The 21,229-nt window shown below is 40.4% G+C and overlaps 13 non-coding genes across 13 annotated transcripts; 7 read left to right on the top strand and 6 right to left on the bottom strand.

Moving 5' to 3' along the window:
- Nucleotides 1–3,164: 3,164 nt before the first annotated feature.
- Trnar-ucu (transfer RNA arginine (anticodon UCU)) lies at nucleotides 3,165–3,237 on the top strand. Its single transcript has one exon. It is a non-coding gene; the product is annotated as a tRNA-Arg (tRNA).
- Nucleotides 3,238–4,407: 1,170 nt separating this feature from the next.
- Nucleotides 4,408–4,480, top strand: Trnar-ucu (transfer RNA arginine (anticodon UCU)). Its single transcript has one exon. It is a non-coding gene; the product is annotated as a tRNA-Arg (tRNA).
- A 94-nt stretch (nucleotides 4,481–4,574) lies between these two features.
- Nucleotides 4,575–4,646, bottom strand: Trnat-cgu (transfer RNA threonine (anticodon CGU)). The gene has a single exon. It is a non-coding gene; the product is annotated as a tRNA-Thr (tRNA).
- A 1,274-nt stretch (nucleotides 4,647–5,920) lies between these two features.
- Trnar-ucu (transfer RNA arginine (anticodon UCU)) lies at nucleotides 5,921–5,993 on the top strand. The gene has a single exon. It is a non-coding gene; the product is annotated as a tRNA-Arg (tRNA).
- Nucleotides 5,994–6,085: 92 nt separating this feature from the next.
- Trnat-cgu (transfer RNA threonine (anticodon CGU)) lies at nucleotides 6,086–6,157 on the bottom strand. Its single transcript has one exon. It is a non-coding gene; the product is annotated as a tRNA-Thr (tRNA).
- A 1,068-nt stretch (nucleotides 6,158–7,225) lies between these two features.
- Trnar-ucu (transfer RNA arginine (anticodon UCU)) lies at nucleotides 7,226–7,298 on the top strand. Its single transcript has one exon. It is a non-coding gene; the product is annotated as a tRNA-Arg (tRNA).
- A 94-nt stretch (nucleotides 7,299–7,392) lies between these two features.
- Nucleotides 7,393–7,464, bottom strand: Trnat-cgu (transfer RNA threonine (anticodon CGU)). The gene has a single exon. It is a non-coding gene; the product is annotated as a tRNA-Thr (tRNA).
- Nucleotides 7,465–8,738: 1,274 nt separating this feature from the next.
- Nucleotides 8,739–8,811, top strand: Trnar-ucu (transfer RNA arginine (anticodon UCU)). The gene has a single exon. It is a non-coding gene; the product is annotated as a tRNA-Arg (tRNA).
- Nucleotides 8,812–8,903: 92 nt separating this feature from the next.
- On the bottom strand, nucleotides 8,904–8,975 carry Trnat-cgu (transfer RNA threonine (anticodon CGU)). Its single transcript has one exon. It is a non-coding gene; the product is annotated as a tRNA-Thr (tRNA).
- Nucleotides 8,976–10,043: 1,068 nt separating this feature from the next.
- Nucleotides 10,044–10,116, top strand: Trnar-ucu (transfer RNA arginine (anticodon UCU)). The gene has a single exon. It is a non-coding gene; the product is annotated as a tRNA-Arg (tRNA).
- Nucleotides 10,117–10,210: 94 nt separating this feature from the next.
- Nucleotides 10,211–10,282, bottom strand: Trnat-cgu (transfer RNA threonine (anticodon CGU)). The gene has a single exon. It is a non-coding gene; the product is annotated as a tRNA-Thr (tRNA).
- Nucleotides 10,283–11,556: 1,274 nt separating this feature from the next.
- On the top strand, nucleotides 11,557–11,629 carry Trnar-ucu (transfer RNA arginine (anticodon UCU)). Its single transcript has one exon. It is a non-coding gene; the product is annotated as a tRNA-Arg (tRNA).
- Nucleotides 11,630–11,721: 92 nt separating this feature from the next.
- Trnat-cgu (transfer RNA threonine (anticodon CGU)) lies at nucleotides 11,722–11,793 on the bottom strand. The gene has a single exon. It is a non-coding gene; the product is annotated as a tRNA-Thr (tRNA).
- Nucleotides 11,794–21,229: the final 9,436 nt, after the last annotated feature.

The raw sequence follows: 21,229 nt of genomic DNA, 5'->3' as shown, positions 1-21,229 counted from the left end.
CAAATCACGTTTTTTGTTCATAGATTTTTCCTTACAGTAACTCCGAATCCTATCTTTACATTCCCCTTTAAATGTCTCCCATCTGTCTATTAGATCTGCATGACCAGTTGTACAGACAGAGAAAATATCATGGATAAACGGATTTAATATCATCAACAAGCTCCGTGTCATTTAACACAGAAGTATTACACTTCCAGTAGAACGGCCCCCATGAAATGATATCTTCAAAAGAGATATCAAAAAACAAACACGAATGATCAGAAAAAGACACATGTACAGCATCACACTGGGTTACATACTTAAACACAGCGTTAGGGATATAAAATCTATCCAATCTACTGGCACACTGGCGCCTAGACCACGTGTAACAATTCTTATCCGGATGCAGTTTCCTAAAAATATCACAAATACCAAAATCTCTTTTCAAATTATTAATTTCGTCCACTCCATCATTTCTTACATTACTGGCACAGCCAGCTCTATCTAATTCAATGCTCTCAACACAATTAAAATCCCCACCCATAATAACCAACTCACTGCCCTGCATCACATTATCTAGATTAGAAATAAACTCTTTTCTTTCCTTTGGATTATTAGGGGCATATACACAAACAAGGTTTAAAGCAGTGTTGTTGAGCTCAATCCTAAGGCTTATGTAGCGACCGTTAGGGCACCTCTGTATTTTCCGTATAAAGCAGTCTACCGTATACCTAATAATTATTCCCACCCCACAACTTCGATTTGACCCATACGCCCACCTTGCAGCGCCCGGGATTTGCAAATATTTAGTGTCATTATAGTTTTCGAAGTGTGTTTCCTGTAAGAATAATACATCAATTCCTTTATCGAAAACAAATTGCTTGACATGTTGTTGTTTAGACGGATCCCGTAAACCATTAATGTTTAAAGTCCCAAAACGAATATTATTTAAGCTCATTATACAAGTAAGTAAAGGTAGAGCGTACATACCCATTGTGGTCAAATAAGAGAGTCCTAATTACGCTACAACTCATTTGTCTCTTTTCATTCGCTGCCTCGCACGAGAAGCAAGCGATTTTCTTTTCCTGTATTCCAGAAGCATGGTGTCCCCCTCCTGAGATGGGGTCGGCGTCATACAGTCTGACGACTGATCGGCATCAACACCATCATAATCAGTAGGATGGGAACTGGGCGGGATAGATGACGCTGCCTCTTCGGTTGTACTGCCATTGTCCAACTTAGCTCGCTTTTCCTCGACTGGGACTGGTGAACGCACGTCGGGAGCGTGCACGTCAGCCACGAGCACATTCTTCACCCTTGGGACAGCTGATGACGTTTCATTATCACCAACATCCACTTCTTCGGTGTTCTTAGTATTCTTCCGGACGTCCATCTCCTTATCAGACTCGCTGTCGTCGCTGACGTCTTCATCGGCGCTGTCGTCACCATTCCCGTCGATTTCGTCTTCGTTCTCCTCGCTGTCTTGAACCAGTTCCATAGCAGGTGCGTTGAATGGGTCTTCATCGTCGCTGACGTCAACATCAATGTCATCTTGTTTTACGGCGTCTTCCTTATTATACTGGCGCATAGTCGGTAGGTTTCCCTTAACTCGCGCCGCGTACGACATTGCTCTCGCACAACAGTCACTGACCGTATGAAGCCCTGAGTCACACATTCGGCATGGATTTGTACAGTCCTTCTCTGTATGAGGATTCTCATGGGGGGAGAAACCGTCGCAGTTAGAACACCACAGTGCTCTACACTCTGCCGCCTTGTGTGATTTTTGGCCACACTTCCGACATTCATAGGTTTGCCCGGGGTAGGTAAACATAACAATGTCACCACCGAAATTAATAAAATTTGGTACATAACGAACTTTGTGACACCTAAATCTGTAAATCCGAATACCTGTCCGAACATGTGAGAGCTCCGGGTCTGAAAATCTGGGTTTCGTCACACCCAGGCATTCACCATAGGGTTGCAAAGCTGCCTCGATAGTGTCATCTGACATTTCATCCGGTGCCCAGTGGGCCGTCAGATTCAGGTAAACTGACGACGCGGGCATAATGGACCACGCCGTTCCATTTATAACAACATTGGATTTACTCACTAGGGCATTATGCCCAGCCACTGTAGACACGCGGAGATAGAAGTGTTTCTTTAAATAATTCTTCTGAAAACTTATTAGCTCTGTCTTGATATTTAACACACTTGACAGAATAGGAATAAAGTCCCTCTGGACAGCCGTAGAAAATGCCGGGCTGCTTCGTGTAGCGATTGACACAGACAAAGTTCTGCTTGGCCTGTTTACAGGCGAAAACGACACGGGCTTGGACATACCTGATCCAACGGGGCACACGCCCTTCACCAAACAGTAACCACTGGCCAAACTCAAGCTCTGTGGGCTCCCAGATCACCAAAAAATCAGTCTCAAAAACAAGCGTTGTTGTTGCACAAATGTGTAAACAGCAGAGAATAACCGACACGTCCGTTCACTTCGGCGTCTAGCACACTCTCCCCTATGGTGCTTTTTGTTTAATCTCCACATAAATTTCACTTTTTCACAAAAACTTCATATTTCTGCTTGATATAAAAACTATGTTTTTTTTTTGTTTTTTATTTCAGCCTCCAGCGAGGATTCGAACTTACGACCCCTGGTTTACGAGACCAGTTCTCTACCACTGAGCTATAGAGAAAGTGACTGGAAAATTAATAATCTTAATAAAGGTGAGCAGGGAAGTGTAGAAAATTTCCTTCAAGTTTCCATAGGAAAAGGATATTGACGGCATTCTGAAAACAACAAAGGACCAAGCCTACCATCTTTGCCTCCAGTTCATTTATTTCTCAGCAAGGTCCATTTTATCCCAACACAAAGATATATGATTGCACACTACAGTTATTTCCATACAAAATCGATACACACAACCCACTCTGACAATTTTGCCAAAAATTATCAGTCAAAGACGCATGAATTTATGCTTTATTGATTTTCTATGATGGGTGTTGTAAATTCCCCACTTACTTGCACGAGGGTCATGACACTTTCTATGCCTTAAGATAGGTCGATTAAAACGTGTTAAGGTAAAACCTTTTCAAAAAAGCGAGGAATTTCAAACACAATAAAAATTTCACATAATCCATCGCAGCACTTGTGCAGCCTTCATTGTTGTTGATTAAACACAGTGGTCCCCGTAGCGCAGTGGATAGCGCGCTGGACTTCTAATCCAGAGGCCGCGGGTTCGAATCCCGCCGGGGATGGTGCCTTAGGTTTGCCCTCCACACAGGTTTCCTTTTTACACAAAAACTTCATATTTGTGGTTGATTTACGAGACCAGTGCTCTACCACTGAGCTATAGAGGCAGTGACTGGAAAATTAAAAATCTTAATAAAGGTGAGCAGGGAAATGTAGAAAATTTTCTTCAAGTTTCCATAGTAAAAGGATATTGACGGCATTCTGAATACGACAAAGGACCAAGCCTACGATCTTTGCCTCCAGTTCATTTATTTCTCAGCAAGGTCCATTTTATCCCAACACAAAGATATAACATTGCACACTACAGTTATTTCAATACAAAATAGATACACACAATCCACTCTGACAATTTTGCCAAAAATTATCAGTCAAAGACGCATGATTTTATGCTGTGTTTATTTTCTCTAATGGGTATTGTAAATTCTCCACCCACTTGCACGAGGGTCATGACGCTTTCCATGTCTCTAATTTAAACGATTCAAACGTTTTCACTTAAAACGATGGGAAAATGCAGGCAATATAAAACACAATTAAAATTTGTCAGAATCAATCGCAGAACTTCTGCAGCCTTCACTGTTGTTCATAAAGCACAGTGGTCCCCGTAATGCAGTGGATAACGCGCTACCTAAAAAGTTAATGAATTTAATGAAAGTAGGCGGGGAAGCGTAGAAACTTTTACTCAAGTTCCATAGCAAGAGGGTATTGACGTCATTCTCAATACGAAAAAGGACCAAACCAGCGATGTGCTGCCTACAATGTATTTATTTTTCAGCAAGGTCCAGTTTTACCCCAACACAAAGAGATAAAATTGCACACTACAGGTATTTCCATAGAAAATCGATACACACAACCCAGTCTGACAATTTTGCCAAAAATGATCAGTCAAAGACACATGGGATCATGCTTCATAGATTTACTCTGATGGGTGTTGTAAATTCCCCACTTACTTCCACGAGGGTCATGGAGCTTTCTATGATTTTCTATGATGGGTGTTGTAAATTCCCCACTTACTTGCACGAGGGTCATGACACTTTCTATGCCCTAAGATAGGTCGATTAAAACGTGTTAAGTTAAAACCTTTTCAAAAAAGCAGGGAATTTCAAACACAATAAAAATTTCACATAATCCATCGCAGCACTTGTGCAGCCTTCATTGTTGTTGATCAAAACACAGTGGTCCCCGTAGCGCAGTGGATAGCGCGCTGGACTTCTAATCCAGAGGCCGCGGGTTCGAATCCCGCCGGGGATGGTGCCTTAGGTTTGCTCTCCACACAGGTTTCCTTTTTACACAAAAACTTCATAGTTGTGCTTGATTTAAAAAAATATTGTTTTTCTTTTATTTCAGCCTCCAGCGAAGTTCGAACTCGCGACCCCTGGTTTACGAGACCAGTGCTCTACCACTGAGCTATAGAGGCAGTGACTAGAAAATTAAAAATCTTAATAAAGGTGAGTAGGGAAATGTAGAAAATTTTCTTCAAGTTTCCATAGTAAAAGGATATTGACGGCATTCTGAATACGACAAAGGACCAAGCCTACGATCTTTGCCTCCAGTTCATTTATTTCTCAGCAAGGTCCATTTTATCCCAACACAAAGATATAACATTGCACACTACAGTTATTTCCATACAAAATCGATACACACAATCTTAATAAAGGTGAGCAGGGAAGTGTAGAAAATTTTCTACAAGTTTCCATCGTAAAAGGATATTGACGGCATTCTGAAAACAACAAAGGACCAAGCCTACGATCTTTTCCTCCAGTTTATTTATTTCTCAGCAAGGTCCATTTTATCCCAACACAAAGATATCAGATTGCACACTACAGTTATTTCCATGCAAAATCGATACACACAACCCACTCTGACAACTTTGCCAAAAATTATCAGTCAAAAACGCAAGATTTTATGCTGTATTTATTTTCTCTAATGGGTATTGTAAATTCTCCACCCACTTGCACGAGAGTCATGAGGCTTTCCATGTCTCTAATTTAAACGATTCAAACGTTTTCACTTCAAAGGATGGGAAAATGCAGGCAATATAAAACACAATTAAAATTTGTCAGAATCCATCGCAGAACTTCTGCAGCCTTCAGTGTTGTTCATAAGGTACAGTGGTCCCCGTAACGCAGTGGATAACGCGCTACCTAAAAAGTTAATGAATTTAATGAAAGTAGGCGGGGAAGTGTAGAAACTTTCACTCAAGTTCCATAGCAAGAGGATATTGACGTCATTCTCAATACGAAAAAGGACCAAACCAGCGATGTGCTGCCTACAATGTATTTATTTTTCAGCAAGGTCCAGTTTTACCCCAACACAAAGAGATAAAATTGCACACTACAGGTATTTCCATAGAAAATCGATACACACAACCCAGTCTGACAATTTTGCCAGAAATGATCAGTCAAAGACACATGGGATCATGCTTCATAGATTTTCTCTGATGGGTGTTGTAAATTCCCCACTTACTTGCACGAGAGTCATGGCGCTTTCTATGATTTTCTATGATGGGTGTTGTAAATTCCCCACTTACTTGCACGAGGGTCATGACGCTTTCTATGCCCTAAGATAGGTCGATTAAAACGTTTTCAGTTAAAACCTTGAAAAATGCGGGGAATTTCAAACACAATAAAAATTTCACATAATCCATCGCAGCACTTGTGCAGCCTTCATTGTTGGTGATAAAGCACAGGGGTTCCCGTAGCGCAGTGGATAGCGCGCTGGACTTCTAATCCAGAGGCCGCTGGTTCGAATCCCACCGGGGATGGTGCTTAATGTTTACTTTCCACATAGATTTCACTTTTACACAAAAACTTCATATTTGTGCTTGATTTAAAAATTGTGTTTTTGTTTAATTTCAGCCTCCAGCGAGGTTCGAACTCGCGACCCCTGGTTTACGAGACCAGTGCTCTACCACTGAGCTATAGAGGCAGTGACTGGAAAATTAAAAATCTTAATAAAGGTGAGCAGGGAAATGTAGAAAATTTTCTTCAAGTTTCCATAGTAAAAGGATATTGACGGCATTCTGAATACGACAAAGGACCAAGCCTACGATCTTTGCCTCCAGTTCATTTATTTCTCAGCAAGGTCCATTTTATCCCAACACAAAGATATAACATTGCACACTACAGTTATTTCCATACAAAATCGATACACACAATCCACTCTGACAATTTTGCCAAAAATTATCAGTCAAAGACGCATGATTTTATGCTGTGTTTATTTTCTCTAATGGGTATTGTAAATTCTCCACCCACTTGCACGAGGGTCATGACGCTTTCCATGTCTCTAATTTAAACGATTCAAACGTTTTCACTTAAAACGATGGGAAAATGTAGGCAATATAAAACACAATTAAAATTTGTCAGAATCAATCGCAGAACTTCTGCAGCCTTCACTGTTGTTCATAAAGCACAGTGGTCCCCGTAATGCAGTGGATAACGCGCTACCTAAAAAGTTAATGAATTTAATGAAAGTAGGCGGGGAAGTGTAGAAACTTTTACTCAAGTTCCATAGCAAGAGGATATTGACGTCATTCTCAATACGAAAAAGGACCAAACCAGCGATGTGCTGCCTACAATGTATTTATTTTTTAGCAAGGTCCAGTTTTACCCCAACACAAAGAGATAAAATTGCACACTACAGGTATTTCCATAGAAAATCGATACACACAACCCAGTCTGACAATTTTGCCAAAAATGATCAGTCAAAGACACATGGGATCATGCTTCATAGATTTACTCTGATGGGTGTTGTAAATTCCCCACTTACTTCCACGAGGGTCATGGAGCTTTCTATGATTTTCTATGATGGGTGTTGTAAATTCCCCACTTACTTGCACGAGGGTCATGACACTTTCTATGCCCTAAGATAGGTCGATTAAAACGTGTTAAGTTAAAACCTTTTCAAAAAAGCGGGGAATTTCAAACACAATAAAAATTTCACATAATCCATCGCAGCACTTGTGCAGCCTTCATTGTTGTTGATCAAAACACAGTGGTCCCCGTAGCGCAGTGGATAGCGCGCTGGACTTCTAATCCAGAGGCCGCGGGTTCGAATCCCGCCGGGGATGGTGCCTTAGGTTTGCTCTCCACACAGGTTTCCTTTTTACACAAAAACTTCATATTTGTGCTTGATTTAAAAAAATATTGTTTTTCTTTTATTTCAGCCTCCAGCGAAGTTCGAACTTGCGACCCCTGGTTTACGAGACCAGTGCTCTACCACTGAGCTATAGAGGCAGTGACTAGAAAATTAAAAATCTTAATAAAGGTGAGTAGGGAAATGTAGAAAATTTTCTTCAAGTTTCCATAGTAAAAGGATATTGACGGCATTCTGAATACGACAAAGGACCAAGCCTACGATCTTTGCCTCCAGTTCATTTATTTCTCAGCAAGGTCCATTTTATCCCAACACAAAGATATAACATTGCACACTACAGTTATTTCCATACAAAATCGATACACACAATCTTAATAAAGGTGAGCAGGGAAGTGTAGAAAATTTTCTACAAGTTTCCATCGTAAAAGGATATTGACGGCATTCTGAAAACAACAAAGGACCAAGCCTACGATCTTTTCCTCCAGTTTATTTATTTCTCAGCAACGTCCATTTTATCCCAACACAAAGATATCAGATTGCACACTACAGTTATTTCCATGCAAAATCGATACACACAACCCACTCTGACAACTTTACCAAAAATTATCAGTCAAAAACGCATGATTTTATGCTGTATTTATTTTCTCTAATGGGTATTGTAAATTCTCCACCCACTTGCACGAGAGTCATGAGGCTTTCCATGTCTCTAATTTAAACGATTCAAACGTTTTCACTTCAAAGGATGGGAAAATGCAGGCAATATAAAACACAATTAAAATTTGTCAGAATCCATCGCAGAACTTCTGCAGCCTTTAGTGTTGTTCATAAGGTACAGTGGTCCCCGTAATGCAGTGGATAACGCGCTACCTAAAAAGTTAATGAATTTAATGAAAGTAGGCGGGGAAGTGTAGAAACTTTCACTCAAGTTCCATAGCAAGAGGATATTGACGTCATTCTCAATACGAAAAAGGACTAAACCAGCGATGTGCTGCCTACAATGTATTTATTTTTCAGCAAGGTCCAGTTTTACCCCAACACAAAGAGATAAAATTGCACACTACAGGTATTTCCATAGAAAATCGATACACACAACCCAGTCTGACAATTTTGCCAGAAATGATCAGTCAAAGACACATGGGATCATGCTTCATAGATTTTCTCTGATGGGTGTTGTAAATTCCCCACTTATTTGCACGAGAGTCATGGCGCTTTCTATGATTTTCTATGATGGGTGTTGTAAATTCCCCACTTACTTGCACGAGGGTCATGACGCTTTCTATGCCCTAAGATAGGTCGATTAAAACGTTTTCAGTTAAAACCTTGAAAAAAGCGGGGAATTTCAAACACAATAAAAATTTCACATAATCCATCGCAGCACTTGTGCAGCCTTCATTGTTGGTGATAAAGCACAGGGGTCCCCGTAGCGCAGTGGATAGCGCGCTGGACTTCTAATCCAGAGGCCGCGGGTTCGAATCCCACCGGGGATGGTGCTTAATGTTTACTTTCCACATAGATTTCACTTTTACACAAAAACTTCATATTTGTGCTTGATTTAAAAATTGTGTTTTTGTTTAATTTCAGCCTCCAGCGAGGTTCGAACTCGCGACCCCTGGTTTACGAGACCAGTGCTCTACCACTGAGCTATAGAGGCAGTGACTGGAAAATTAAAAATCTTAATAAAGGTGAGCAGGGAAATGTAGAAAATTTTCTTCAAGTTTCCATAGTAAAAGGATATTGACGGCATTCTGAATACGACAAAGGACCAAGCCTACGATCTTTGCCTCCAGTTCATTTATTTCTCAGCAAGGTCCATTTTATCCCAACACAAAGATATAACATTGCACACTACAGTTATTTCCATACAAAATCGATACACACAATCCACTCTGACAATTTTGCCAAAAATTATCAGTCAAAGACGCATGATTTTATGCTGTGTTTATTTTCTCTAATGGGTATTGTAAATTCTCCACCCACTTGCACGAGGGTCATGACGCTTTCCATGTCTCTAATTTAAACGATTCAAACGTTTTCACTTAAAACGATGGGAAAATGTAGGCAATATAAAACACAATTAAAATTTGTCAGAATCAATCGCAGAACTTCTGCAGCCTTCACTGTTGTTCATAAAGCACAGTGGTCCCCGTAATGCAGTGGATAACGCGCTACCTAAAAAGTTAATGAATTTAATGAAAGTAGGCGGGGAAGTGTAGAAACTTTTACTCAAGTTCCATAGCAAGAGGATATTGACGTCATTCTCAATACGAAAAAGGACCAAACCAGCGATGTGCTGCCTACAATGTATTTATTTTTCAGCAAGGTCCAGTTTTACCCCAACACAAAGAGATAAAATTGCACACTACAGGTATTTCCATAGAAAATCGATACACACAACCCAGTCTGACAATTTTGCCAAAAATGATCAGTCAAAGACACATGGGATCATGCTTCATAGATTTACTCTGATGGGTGTTGTAAATTCCCCACTTACTTCCACGAGGGTCATGGAGCTTTCTATGATTTTCTATGATGGGTGTTGTAAATTCCCCACTTACTTGCACGAGGGTCATGACACTTTCTATGCCCTAAGATAGGTCGATTAAAACGTGTTAAGTTAAAACCTTTTCAAAAAAGCGGGGAATTTCAAACACAATAAAAATTTCACATAATCCATCGCAGCACTTGTGCAGCCTTCATTGTTGTTGATCAAAACACAGTGGTCCCCGTAGCGCAGTGGATAGCGCGCTGGACTTCTAATCCAGAGGCCGCGGGTTCGAATCCCGCCGGGGATGGTGCCTTAGGTTTGCTCTCCACACAGGTTTCCTTTTTACACAAAAACTTCATAGTTGTGCTTGATTTAAAAAAATATTGTTTTTCTTTTATTTCAGCCTCCAGCGAGGTTCGAACTCGCGACCCCTGGTTTACGAGACCAGTGCTCTACCACTGAGCTATAGAGGCAGTGACTGGAAAATTAAAAATCTTAATAAAGGTGAGCAGGGAAATGTAGAAAATTTTCTTCAAGTTTCCATAGTAAAAGGATATTGACGGCATTCTGAATACGACAAAGGACCAAGCCTACGATCTTTGCCTCCAGTTCATTTATTTCTCAGCAAGGTCCATTTTATCCCAACACAAAGATATAACATTGCACACTACAGTTATTTCCATACAAAATCGATACACACAATCTTAATAAAGGTGAGCAGGGAAGTGTAGAAAATTTTCTTCAAGTTTCCATAGTAAAAGGATATTGACGGCATTCTGAAAGCAACAAAGGACCAAGCCTACGATCTTTTCCTCCAGTTTATTTATTTCTCAGCAAGGTCCATTTTATCCCAACACAAAGATATAAGATTGCACACTACAGTTATTTCCATACAAAATCGATACACACAACCCACTCTGACAACTTTGCCAAAAATTATCAGTCAAAGACGCATGATTTTATGCTGTATTTATTTTCTCTAATGGGTATTGTAAATTCTCCACCCACTTGCACGAGAGTCATGAGGCTTTCCATGTCTCTAATTTAAACGATTCAAACGTTTTCACTTCAAAGGATGGGAAAATGCAGGCAATCTAAAACACAATTAAAATTTGTCAGAATTCATCGCAGAACTTCTGCAGCCTTCAGTGTTGTTCATAAGGCACAGTGGTCCCCGTAACGCAGTGGATAACGCGCTACCTAAAAAGTTAATGAATTTAATGAAAGTAGGCGGGGAAGCGTAGAAACTTTTACTCAAGTTCCATAGCAAGAGGATATTGACGTCATTCTCAATACGAAAAAGGACCAAACCAGCGATGTGCTGCCTACAATGTATTTATTTTTCAGCAAGGTCCAGTTTTACCGTAACACAAAGAAATAAAATTGCACACTACAGGTATTTCCATAGAAAATCGATACACACAACCCAGTCTGACTATTTTGCCAAAAATGATCAGTCAAAGACACATGGGATCATGCTTCATAGATTTTCTCTGATGGGTGTTGTAAATTCCCCACTTACTTGCACGAGGGTCATGGCGCTTTCTATGATTTTCTATGATGGGTGTTGTAAATTCCCCACTTACTTGCACGATGGTCATGACGCTTTCTATGCCCTAAGATAGGTCGATTAAAACGTTTTCAGTTAAAACCTTGAAAAAAGCGGGGAATTTCAAACACAATAAAAATTTCACATAATCCATCGCAGCACTTGTGCAGCCTTCATTGTTGGTGATAAAGCACAGGTGTCCCCGTAGCGCAGTGGATAGCGCGCTGGACTTCTAATCCAGAGGCCGCGGGTTCGAATCCCGCCGGGGATGGTGCTTAATGTTTACTTTCCACATAGATTTCAATTTTACACAAAAACTTCATATTTGTGCTTGATTTAAAAATTGTGTTTTTGTTTAATTTCAGCCTCCAGCGAAGTTCGAACTCGCGACCCCTGGTTTACGAGACCAGTGCTCTACCACTGAGTTATAGAGGCAGTGACTTGAAAATTAATAATCTTAATAAAGGTGAGCAGGGAAGTTTAGAAAATTTTCTTCAAGTTTCCATAGGAAAAGGATATTGACGGCATTCTGAAAACAACAAAGGACCAAGCCTACGATCTTTTCCTCCAGTTTATTTATATCTCAGCAAGGTCCATTTTATCCCAACACAAAGATATAACATTGCACACTACAGTTATTTCCATACAAAATCGATACACACAACCCACTGTGACAACTTTGCCAAAAATTATCAGTCAAAGACGCATGATTTCATGCTGTATTTTTTTTCTCTAATGGGTATTGTAAATTCTCCACCCACTTGCACGAGGGTCATGACGCTTTCCATGTCTCTAATTTAAACGATTCAAACGTTTTCACTTAAAACGATGGGAAAATGCAGGCAATATAAAACACAATTAAAATTTGTCAGAATCAATCGCAGAACTTCTGCAGCCTTCAGTGTTGTTCATAAAGCACAGTGGTCCCCGTAACGCAGTGGATAACGCGCTAACTAAAAAGTTAATGAATTTAATAAACTAAAAAGTGTAGAAGCGGGGAAGTGTAGAAATTTTATTTAATTCTTTATAGCAAGAGGGTATTTACGTTATTCTCAATACGAGAAAGGACCAAACCACCGAGGCTTTATTTTTTGTCTCTGATTGGTGTTGTAAATTTCCCACCTACTTGCACGAGGGGTATGGCGCTATTACGCCTCACTAGTCTTTCTTTGACGGACAAAATATCATGAACAAGTTTAAAACAGAATTGGGGCCTCAGTGGCTCAGTCGGTTAGCGCGCTAGCGCAGCGTAATGACCCAGGAGCCTCTCACCAATGCGGTTGCTGTGAGTTCAAGTCCAGCTCATGCTGGCTTTCTCTCCGGGCGTAAGTGGGAAGGCCTGCCAGCAACCTGCGGATGGTCGTGGGTTTTCCCCGGGCTGTGCCCGGTTTCCACCCACCATAATGGCGGTCGCCGTCGTAGGTGAAATATTCTTGAGTACGGCGTAAAACACCAATCGAAAAAAAATATAAATAAAACAGAAATTGACTAAGTTATGATCTAAAAACTTGTGAAACACCGTTTTCCAAATAACACCCCATCTCAACTGCGGAGATGTTAGCATCACTCATGGCGCCTGTAAGGCTTTTGTGACAAGCTGATCATAAATAACTTTACTAGGGTACATCACCGAAGGTAACGTTTGACCACTATAGAATTCCTTAAAAGCATTTATCGCAAACTGGTAGAAGGGTGTGTTACGTTCTTAGTGTGGGACACTGTTTCTGGCCAATTTTAGGACAAACACTCCTTAAAAATAAACCTAACCACTAAATCGCAAAATATTTCCAATCAGCCTCAGTACCATGAACTAATTTTAATTTGTTCCGTACGGCTAAAGCTTTCGTTTTGCACTCAACATTATGAACATTTAAACCTCCGCTCTTAAATTTATTATGTACAACAACCCCCTTTAAACTCTCAGGCTTATTATTCCACAAAAATTTAAATACTATCTGCGTACATTGAGTGACACATTTAGCAGGTAACAAAGTACATTGTGCTGTGAACCATATAACCGCTAGTGCGACAGTGCTAATTAGTACAGCCCTCCCCCTAAGAGTTAAATATCTTCCACACCAAGAAGTTACATTCTTCTTAACTTTATTTAAGACACGAGTACAGTTGAGTTCCGCCTGGTCTTTTCCAAAAAAAAAATATTCCATAAATTTTGGAATTCTGAACAGTATTCAACCCTAAATCAGGTACTAACGAACTATCCCAATTTCCAATAGGTAGGACAGTGGTCTTGGACAGATTCAGTTTTGCCCCAGATGCCCTGCCGTAATTTTCTGTCAAAGTAACCACTTCTTGCACGGAACTTTCCTCTGAGAGAATTGCCGTAGTGTCATCCGCAAAGGCAGAAACCTTAGCCTGCTTAGTTGTTCCCGGCACCGCAACACGATTAATCACACTGGACTTCCTAAGGGCCGATTACAAACGTCTCTAACGATAAAACGTACAACAGCAGAGATAGTGAACACCCCTGGCGGACTCCTCTATTTAAACTAAATTGTTCACTTATGTGTCCATTTACAATCACACTGCTGGAGATATTTGTGTACAGTAATTTAACCCATGCACAAAATTCGGGCCTAAAATTAAACATCTCTAAACATTTGAACAAAAAGGGCCAATGAATCCTGCCAAAAGCCTTCTCTTGATCGAAGTTTAAAAAGCAGGCCTTCAAATCTTTCTGTTCCACGTAATTATAGACATTACGTAAAAGATGTAAATTGTTGAATACACTACCACCTGGTATTCTACAATATTGGGGGTTCTTACATAGCAAGGTGATAATATCACTCCGCTGAGACGGACTGAAACTGCCGGAGCGAAAACAACAATTGACAACTTCAGTTAATACATTGCCAATCAGAGGCCAGAACGTTACATAAAACTCGGCCGGTAAGCCATCACAACCAGACGAACGGTATTTACACATATTATTTACAGCAAACAAGAGCCCTTGTTTCGTCAATGCGCATTCACAAAGAGCTTCACAATTATAATTTAACTTCGGTAATTCTAATAGAAACGCGTCTTGACACACAAAATCAGTATCCTGCTTACTGTACAATTGTTTGTAATATAACCTGATACATTTAGCAATTTCATGCTGGGATTTATGGGACTGAGACTCATTCTCATGACAAATAATTTCCTTTATCATTTTCTTCCCCCCCCCCCTCCCCACTTCCCTGCTAATAAAATACTTCGTAGGCTTTTCCCCCTTATCAAAGTAAACAGCCTTAGCCCTAATAACCGATCCCGGATGTCTGTCTCTATTTAAACAATTAATAGTCTTCTTTACATTATCAATCTTATCACTATTTACAACAGGGTTTGGCTTGAATACATTCAATTCATCTTGTAGATCCAACAACTGGCTCTTTTTCCTTAATGAAACTTGTGAACAATAATTACGTATTACATCTTTACAATCCTTTTTGAAAGCCTCCCACCCGTCCACTAAGGTAGCATTACAATTGTCACCATCAGAAAAATACTTACAGAGACATCATTTATTTGTACAGCAAGTTTATCGTCATTGAAAACAGAAATGTTACATTTCAATAAAACGGACCCCAAGTAATTACATCCGTAAAATTTACATCAACAATAGGACAAAGAATGATCAGAAATGGAGACATGTTTAACGTCACAAAAGGTTACATACATGTAAATCTGAACAGCATTAGGAAGGTAGAACCTATCAAGCCGACTAACGCACTGGCCTCTTGTAGCACCGTTTGTCCGGATGAAACTTCCTAAAAATATCACACACCTCAAAATCATATTTAATACTATTACTCTCCTTAATACCAACATTTCTCACATTATTTACAAGCCCAATTCTATCCAATATAATGTTTTCAACGCAGTTAAAATCCCCACCAAAAATGACTAATTCACTCCCACGCATTACACTAAGTTAGATATAAATTCTTTCCTATCCTGTGGATTATTAGGAGCATATATACATATCAGATTAAGAGCCGTGTCATTAATTGTCACTTTAACACTTATGTAACGCCCGTTAGGACATCTAACGACATTGCCAATCGTTGTACCTGCTCCTGCTTTGTAACAGCACGCAGGCCATTAACATTTAAAGTGTCAAAACGTATGTTATATACGAGAGACATGAAACCGATAAAGAAAATATGAAGGTATGCACTCATTGTTCATCTGGGAGCATATCCATGTCCATATTCTAATAAAATATATTCATTGTCTTTACGCGCTCTCGAACGAGAGGCGAAAGATTTCCTGCGCCGATACTCTCATAACATTTTATCAGTACCTTGGGAGGGGGTGGGTGTCATCATCTCAGATATGTCATCCGAGTCCCCCTGCATTACGCAATCCGACGGTAGAGTGCTCCATAATGCCAATGACGTCCCCTCCGCTTCATTGTCCAGTTTTGCTGTCTTTTGTCAAACGGGCTCTGGAGATCGCACGCAGTGGACTTCCGCCTCGACTTCTATCGCACCAGAGAAGTCTCTACTCACACCATCTCTTTGGTCACATTAGGTACAACGGGCGTACCTCAGTCACACTCCATGTCACCCACTAGATCATCCTCGGCTCTCTTAGCGTCAATCTCAGTTTTGTCATCTGCGCCCATTTCTTCGTTATCATCATCAACACCATCACCACTATCACCATCATCATCACTATCTACGTCAACATCTTCACCATCTTCTCCTTCGCTTGCATGAGGGTCATGACGCTTTCCATGCTTTTAATTAAAACGATTAAAACGTTTTCAGTTAAAACGATGGGAAAAGGTGTGGAAGTTGAAACACTATCAAAATTTTGCACAATCCATGGTAGTACTTCTGCAGCCTTCAGTGTTTTTCATGTAGCCCTGTGGCCGTAGCGCAGTGGTTAGACCGCTGGACTTCTAAAGCAGAGTTTGCGGGTTCGAATCCTACTTTCATTTTTTCTTTCCACAGCTGTCTATGTTAAAATCATTTATCGCAGACTTGTTAAGACTGCTGTGGAACATATAGAAAAGTTTCATTAGTTAGTTTCATTTCAATCACACTTGCAACTGTACAGTGATATCGTTATGAAGGTGAAGGATGCTATTTTAACAAATATACAAGCTTATCTAAGGCTTGTATAACAGCCTTTGATAAGAATGCTGGGAACTTTATCATAATATTTGGTAACTCACAGATGGGGTTCACTAACTGCGCATAAATAAACTTTGTCAAAAAACAAAGCACCGGTAAAGATTGTCCCTTATAAATTCTTTCCACGCCCTTAAAGCAAGCTGATAGAACGGGGGAATAGTTTCAGTGCGAGGAATGTTCGGCGTACAAAATTGGGGACACAATTGTCTTAAAGATATTCCAAGGCAGTAGATAGCAAAATATCTCGGCCTCCGTTACATATAAACTACCGGGCAAAAGAAACGTATAACCTTGTTCAGCACCACAAGAAAGAGAAAGAAAGACAGACAGTATCAACATGATAAGCATTATATTGCAATAAACCATTTTCCAAGTTCTGTCCAAAAATTCAAAGCCATATGGATATTACACTTGCTGTCAGGCCGAGTAAAGAAGGCAAGGGGTAAATCTGAAAAATTACACAAATGCAAGTAAAGGAACTCCCTTAAAAAGGTGTACCTAATGTCCTATCATGTCATAAGACAGATCGTTGGTAGCGTGTGTGAGCACCCATTGCATCAATTAAAGCCAAAATACGTCTCCTCATGGAAGTCGTCAGCCGCCGGATGACGTCATCAGGAATTCTGTCCCACTCCTCAAATAAAGCCTGTTCGAGCTGTTGCCTGTTTTGTGGGGGAGGGACGCGTTGTCTCAGACGTCGATCAAGATGATCCCACAGATGCTCTAAGGGATTCATGTCTGGAGATCGTGCTGGCCAAGGCAGTACGTTGACATCAGTGGTGTCCAGATAATTTAGTACAACTCTGGCGGTATGAGGTCGTGCATTGTCCTGCTGCAAAAGGATACCCCTTTGCTGTTAATGCACGAATGGCACCACAACAGGTTCCAATATTTTATCTCGGTATCTTTGGCCAGTCAGGTTTAACTGGATGATGACCAATCTCGTTCTCACCTGTCCACAAATTCCGCCCCATACAAGCACCCGAGAATTTTCAACATGGCCCGAAACTCTGTTTTTCCGATTTTTCATGATGTCTTACACCAGTTTCAATGAATCTCGTTAAAAAGTGACGTGTACACAGGGTACTTATGTGCAAACGTATTCGCACAAAAACGTTAAAACTTATTCAAGTTATTTTTCCGTAGAAAAAACTGCATTTAAAAGTTACACGTTTCTTTTGCCCGGTAGTTTATAAGTCTTAAAACGTGGGAGATAAGTAAGAACTTAGCTTTGCACTCAATATTTTGAATCTTTAACCCGCCGTTTTCATACAAGTTATACAACACCGATCTTTTTATACTTTCAGGCTTATTGTCCCAAAGGAACAGTCGGGTGCCTTGCGTAAAACATTTTGTTGGTAATAGGGTACACTCGGCAGCAAACCATAACACAGACATAGCAACCGTATTTATAAGTACAGGTTTCCCCCTTAAAGTTAAGTATCTGCCGTCCCAAGAAGTTACATTTTTCTTCATTTTATTTAAAATCCGATTACCGTTCAGTTCGGAGTGATCCTTGCCGAAATGGATGCCACATATTTTAGTGTTTTCACAAACTTTAAACCCCACATCAGGAACATCTCCCTCTTTCCATTTACCAATTGGGAGAACAGTGTTTTTTGCTACATTTAGTTTAACATCTGATACACTTCCATAATTTTCAGCTACACGGAGCACTTCTCGAACTGAAGCAGAATCGGCTACAATGGCTGTGGAATCATCTGATGTGTAAACAGTTTTCCAAAAATTGCTTCTATCGCTCAGTTGTACAGCACTAGTCACGTAAACCAGGGGTCGCAAGTTCATACCTCACTGGAGGCTGAGATAAATAAAAGCATAATTTTAAATCAAGCAGAAAATGGAAGTTTTGTGCAAAAATAAAGTAGGGAGAGTGATGGACGCTGAAGTAAACGGACGTGTCGGTGATTCTTTGCTGTTTACACATTTGTGCAACAACAACGCTTGTTTTTGAGACTGATTTTTTTGGTGAACTGGGAGCCCACAGAGCTTGAGTTTGGCCAGTGGTTACTGTTTGGTGAAGGGAGTGTGCTCCATTTGATAAGGTATGTCCAAGCCCGTGTCTTTTTTGCCTGTGAACAGGCCAAGCAGAACTTTGTCTTGTCAATTTCTATACGAAGCATCCCGGTATTTTCTAGGGCGTCCAGGAGGACATTATTCCTTTTCTGTCAAGTGTGTTAAATATCAAGACAGAGCTAATAAGTTTTCAGAAGAATTATTTAAAGAAACTTTTTTATTTAAGCCTGTCTACTGTGGCTGGGCATAACGCCCTAGTGAGTAAATCCAATGTTGTTATAAATGTGACTACGTGGTCTATTATGCCAGCGTCGTCTACCTATCTGAATATCAGGGCCCAGTGGGCACTGTAGGAAATGTTCAACACTGTCGAGGCAGCTTTGAAACTCTATGGTGAATGCCTGGGTGTGATGAAACCTAGAGTTTTAGACCCGGAGCTCTCATATCTTCGAATAGGTATTAGGATTTACAGATTTAGGTGTCACAAAGTTCGTTATGTGCCTAATTTTAATAATTTTGGTGTTGACATTGTGATGTTTACTTACCCCGGGCAGACCTATGAATGTCGGAAGTGCGGCCAAAAATCACACAAGGCGGCAGAGTGTAGAGCGTTGTGTTGGTCTAATTGCGAGGGATTCTCCCCCCATGAGAATCCCCATATCGGGAAGGACTGTACAGCTCCATGCAGAATGTGTAATTCAGGGTTTCACACGATCAGTGATTGTTGTGCGAGAGCAATGTCGTACGTGGCACAGGTTACGGGGAACCTACCGACTATGCGCCAGTATAATAAGGAAGACGCTGTAAAACAGGATGACATTGAGATTGACGTTGATGTTGACGTCAGCGACGATGATGATTCATGGAACAGGATCCAAAAGACGAAAACAAAGACGAAATCGATGGAAATGCTGACGACAGCGGCGATGATGACGCCGGCGATGACAACGAGTCTGGCAAGGAGATGGATGACCGGAAGAATACCGAAGAAGTGGATGTTGGTGATAATGAAACGTCATCAGCTGTCTCGTGTGTGAAGAGTGTGGTACTGGCTGCCGTGCACGCTCCCGACGTGCGTTCACTAGTCAAGGAAAAGCGAGCTAATTTGGACAATGTTGCGGTGTCACCTGTCGAGTCAAGTGTCCTTCCTACTGATCCTGATAGTGTTAGCACCGACCAGTCTTCAAACTGTATGACGCCGACTCCATCCCAAGAGCGGAACATCATGCTTCTGGAATACAGGAAAATAAAATCGCTTGCTTCTCGTGTGAGTCAGCAAATGAAAAGAGACAAATGAATTGTAGCATAATCAGGACTTATTATTCCACAATTGGTATGTACGTTCTACCTTTACTTATTTGTATAATAAGCGTAAATAAAATTCGTTTCACGACTTTCGACGTTAATGGTTTACGGGATCCGTTGAAACAAGAACATGTCAAGCAATTTGTTTTTGATTAAGGAATTGATGCACTATTCTTACAGGAAACACACTTGCAAAACTATAATGACACTAAATATTTGCAAATCCCGGGCGATGCAAGGTGGGCGTATGGGTCAAATCGAAGTAGTGTGGTTGGAATGATTATTAGGTATACGGTCGATTGCATTATACGGAAAGTACAGAGGTGCCCTAACGGTCGGTACATAAGCCTTAGAGTTGAGCTCAACAACACTACTTTAAACCTTGTTTGTGCATATGCCCCTAATAATCCGAAGGAAAGAAAAGAGTTTATTTCTAATTTAGATAATGTGATGCAGGGCAGTGAGCTGGTTATTATGGGTGGGAATTTTAATTGTGTGGAGAGCATTGAATTAGATAAAGTTGGTTGTGCCACTAATGGAAGGAATGATGGCGTGGACGAAATTAATAATTTGAAAGGAGATTTTGGTATTTGTGATATTTTTAGGAAACTGCATCCGAATAAGAATTGCTACACGTGGTCTAGGCGCCATTGTGCCAGTAGATTGGATAGATTTTATATCCGTAACGCTGTGTTTAAGTATGTAACCCAGTGTGATGCTGTACATGTGTCCTTTTCTGATCATTCGAGTTTGTTTCTAAATATTTCGTTTGAAGATGTCATTTCGTGGGGGCCGTTCTACTGGAAGTGTAATACTTCTGTGTTAAATGACACGGAGCTTGTTGATAATATTAAATCCGTCTTCCATGATATTTTCTCTGTCTGTACAACTGATCATGCAGATTTAATAGACAGATGGGAGACATTTAAAAGGGAATGTAAAGACAGAATTCGAAATTACTGTAAGAACAAATCTACGAACAAAAACGTGATTTGTTGGTACTTGAACAAGAATTTAATATGTTATAATCCAGTCCAGTCATTAACTGTGGGCGTATTGACAATGTGAAAAAGACTCTAAATGCCCTTTATAAGTCGAATCATTCGGGGGCTGTTATCCGTGCTAAAGCTGTTCATTTTGATCAGGGAGAAAAACCAACGAAATATTTCATTAGACGAGAAGTTGGTAGAGACAGGGAGAAGGTGATCAAAAGTATTTTTTATCATAAGGATTCTTCAATATCCCATGAATGTCAAGAGGGTATTGCTGAGTGTTAAGGTCATATTACATGAAATTGTATACTGAACAAGATACTGACTCCTCCATTCAAGATGACTTCTTGTCATCGCTTCCGATGTTATATGAAAATTGCAAAAGTGCCTGCCCAG

Source organism: Liolophura sinensis, chromosome 12, assembly GCF_032854445.1.
Source record: "Liolophura sinensis isolate JHLJ2023 chromosome 12, CUHK_Ljap_v2, whole genome shotgun sequence".
Lineage (NCBI taxonomy): Eukaryota > Metazoa > Mollusca > Polyplacophora > Chitonida > Chitonidae > Liolophura > Liolophura sinensis.
Note: the sequence above shows the minus strand (reverse complement) of the source record. Positions and strands in the feature narration are given on the sequence as shown.